Source organism: Odocoileus virginianus, chromosome 8 (genome assembly GCF_023699985.2).
Source record: "Odocoileus virginianus isolate 20LAN1187 ecotype Illinois chromosome 8, Ovbor_1.2, whole genome shotgun sequence".
Lineage (NCBI taxonomy): Eukaryota > Metazoa > Chordata > Mammalia > Artiodactyla > Cervidae > Odocoileus > Odocoileus virginianus.
The window spans coordinates 58,978,175-58,982,244 of NC_069681.1; the positions used below are offsets into that span (position 1 = coordinate 58,978,175).

The 4,070-nt window shown below is 40.8% G+C and overlaps 1 pseudogene; it reads left to right on the forward strand.

Moving 5' to 3' along the window:
* The first annotated feature begins 2,652 nt into the window (after nucleotides 1-2,652).
* Nucleotides 2,653-3,424, forward strand: LOC110135357 (S-phase kinase-associated protein 1 pseudogene; annotated as a pseudogene).
* The last annotated feature ends 646 nt before the right edge of the window (nucleotides 3,425-4,070 follow it).

Here is a 4,070-nt window from a genome sequence, read left to right on the forward strand (position 1 = left end):
CTGGGAACTGAGATCCCACATGTCATGTAGCAAGGCCAAAAACAAAACAACAACAACAAAAACTTAGTATTATGTGTATATACCAGAAAAGGATCATTTTAGTGTCATATTAAGTCAATGTCAATTAGCCATAAAAATGTTAATGATAAATTTTAAAATATGTTATATCAATAAAAAGCAACCTATTGAAAATATGTTTATAGTTTTTAAAGAGTTTATGGAGTTCTGCCAAGAGAACACACTGGTCATAGCAAACTCCCTCTTCCAACAACACAAGAGAAGGCTCTACACATGGACATCACCAGATGGTTGACACTGAAATCAGATTGGTTATATTCTTTATAGCCAAAGATGGAAAAGCGCTATACAGTCAGCAAAAACAGAGCAAAAACAAGACTGGGAGGAGACTGTGGCTTGGATCATGAACTCCTTATTGCCAAATTCAGACCAAAATTGAAGAAAATGGAGAAAACCACTAGACCATTCAGGTATGACCTAAATCAAACCCCTTATAACTATATACAGTGTAAGTAAGAAGTAGATTTAAGGTACTATATCTGATAGACAGAGTGCCTGATGAACTATGGACGGATGTTTGTGACATTGTACAGGAGACAGGAATCAAGACCATCCCCAAGAAAAAGAAATGCAAAAAAGAAAAATGGCTGTCTGAGGAGGCCTTACAAATAGCTGTGAAAAGAAGGGAAGTGAAAAGCAAAGGAGAAAAGGAAAGATATTCCCACTTGAATGCAGAGTTCCAAAGAATAGCAAGAGAGATAAGAAAGCCTTCTCCAGTGATCAATGCAAAGAAATAGAGGAAAATAATAGAATGGGAAAGACTAGAGATCTCTCCAAGAAAATTAGAGATACCAAGGGAACATTTCATGCAAAGATGGGCTCAATAAAGGACAGCAATGGTAGGGACCTAACAGAAGCAGAAGATATTAAGAGGTGGCAAGAATACACAGAACTGTACAAAAAAGGTCTTCACAACCCAGATAATCACAATGATGTGTTCACTCATCTAGAGCCAGACATCCTGGAATGTGAAGTGAAGTGGGCCTTAGGAAGCATCACTATGAATAAAGCTAGTGGAGGTGATAGAATTCCGGTTGAGCTATTTCAAATCCTGAAAGATGATGCTGTGAAAGTGCTGCACTCAAGATGCGAGCAAATTTGGAAAACTCAGCAGTGGCCACAGTACTGGAAAATGTCAGTTTTCATTCCAATCACAAAGAAAGACAGTGCCAAAGAATGCTCACACTACCGCACAGTTGCACTCATCTCACATACTACTAGTAAAGTAATGCTCAAAATTCTCCAAGCCAGGCTTCAGCAATACATGACCCATGAACTTCCAGATGTTCAAGCTGGTACATCTGCTGAGGAAAAGGCAGAGGAACCAGAGATCAAATTGCCAACATCTGCTGGATCATTGAAAAAGCAAGAGAGTTCTAGAAAAACATCTATTTCTGCTTCATTGACTATGCCAAAGCCTTTGACTGTGTGGATCACAATAAACTGTGGACAATTTTGAAAGAGATAGGAATACCGGACCACTTGACCTGCCTCTTGAGAAACCTGTATGCAGGTCAGGAAGCAACAGTTAGAACTGGACATGGAACAACAGACTGGTTCCAAATAGGAAAAGGAGTACATCAAGGCTGTTTATTGTCACCCTGCTTATTTAACTTATATGCAGAGTACATCATGAAAAATGCTAGGCTAGAGGAAGCACAAGCTGGAATCAAGATAGCCTGGAGAAATATCGATAACCTCAGATATGCAGATGACACCACCCTTATGGCAGAAATTGAAGAGGAACTAAAGAGCCTCTGGATGAAAGTGAAAGAAGAGAGTGAAAAAGTTGGCTTAGAGCTCAACATTCAGAAAACTAAGATCATGGCATCTGGTCCCATCACTTCATGGCAAATAGATGGAGAAACAGTGGAAACAGTGGCTGACTTTATTTTTCTGGGCTCCAAAATCACTGCAGGTGGTGATTACAGCCATGAAATTAAAAGATGGTTACTCCTTGGAAGGAAAGTTATGACCAACCTAGACAGCATGTTGAAAAGCAGAGACATTACTTTGCCAACAAAGGTCCGTCTAGTCAAGGCTATGGTTTTTCCAGTGATCATGTATGGATGTGAGAGTTGGACTATAAAGAAAGCTGAGCACCGAAAAATTGATGCTTTTGAACTGTGGTGCTGGAGAGGACTCTCGAGACTCCCTTGGACTGCAAGGAGATCCAACCAGTCCATCCTAAAGGAAATCAGTTCTGAATATTCATTGGAAAGACTGATGTTGAAGCTGAAACTCCAATACTTTGACCACCTCATGCGAAGAGCTGACTCACTTGAAAAGACCCTGATGCTGGGAAAGATTGAGGGCAGGAGAAGAAGGGGAAAACAGAGGATGAGACGGTTGGATGGCATCACTGACTCAATGGACGTAGGTTTGGGTGAACTCCAGGAGTTGGTGATGGACGAAGAGGCCTGGCATGCTGTGGTTCATGGGGTTGCAAAGAGCTGGACATGACTGAGTGACTGAATTGAACTGAAAAAGTTTAATTGGCCTTGTTCTCCACCTTTAGGTTTTGCTGTTTGACGACGCCTCCCTGCTCACTTCAGCCTCTGGCCTTCTATCTCTTTGAGACCTAATACCATGACTTCAATTAAGCTGCAGAGTTCTGATGGAGAGATATTCGAAGTTGATGTTGAAATTGCAAAACAGTCTGTGACCATCAAGACTATGTTGGAAGATTTAGGAATGGATGATGAAGGAGATGATGATCCAGTCCCCTTGCCAAATGTTAATGCAGCAATATTGAAAAAGGTCATTCAGTGGTGCACCCACCACAAGGATGATCCTCCTCCTCCTGAGGATGATGAGAACAAAGAAAAATGAACAGATGATATACCTGTTTGGGATCAAGAATTTCTGAAAGTTGACCAAGGGACACTCTTTGAGCTTATATTGGCAGCAAACTACTTAGACATCAAAGGTTTGCTTGATGTTACCTGCAAGACTGTTGCTAATATGATCAAGGGGAAAACTCCTGAGGAGATTCGAAAGACATTCAATATCAAAAATGATTTTACTGAGGAAGAGGAAGCCCAGGTACGCAAAGAGAACCAGTGGTGTGAGGAGAAGTGAAATTTCGTGTCTAACGCTGTAACATTGTAAGGATTATTCCAAATACTAGTTGCACTGCTTTGTTTATAATTGTTAATATTAGAAAAACAGTCAACAAATGCAGCAGTCAATTGTATTAGCAGAATGTTGTCCTCATTGCATGTGTAGTTTCAGTACAGTTCCCAAACTTATGGCCCAGTTTCTTCTAGTATGATTGAAAGTTTCTTTTCTTTGCTCTGAATAAAATTGAACTGTGGGTTCCCTAAAAAAAAAATAAATAAATAAACCATTTTTCAGAAAACAAAATGCCTTTGATGGAGTTGATTCTTGAATAAATCTGTGATGTGGTTGGATTGGCGAATGAGACCCCTTATCTACTTGGTTCCACCCAGATGATTCAAAAAAGAAGTTTCCAGAAGTTTAACATTTGACCCAGATATTCACTTGTCCTTCTCCAATACCAATTCATTCCTTTCACTGCCTCTGCAGAATTAGAAAAACAAACATCATCTCTCTTAGATGTTCCTTGCATGCACTGAGCAGACAGGCTCAAAACTGTCACAGATTATTGAGGATCACAGAAGCAGAAACCCAATGTACTTGAACTTACCTGGGGTCCCAGATCCCCTGGGAAAGATCTTGAATTCTGATCATATTTAGGTTCAATCTTAGACTGAGGTATGTGAAACTGCCCCTTTCCCCTCGAGGGAGAAAAAAAATCAGACCTTAGAAGTAAACAGAATATTGTTGACGCTCATACCTGATGCCAGAGAGTCTCAGTTTGTGTGCAGCCACCAATGACCCAGCACCCACATCCCGGAACCCCTGAGTGATGGGGTGAAAGGACTGTGTCTTTGGGACCCAAGTCACTCTGCGGTGGGAGACTGCCGGGAAAGACCCCATCATGCAGAGCATGAGAATCACCAGTTCCA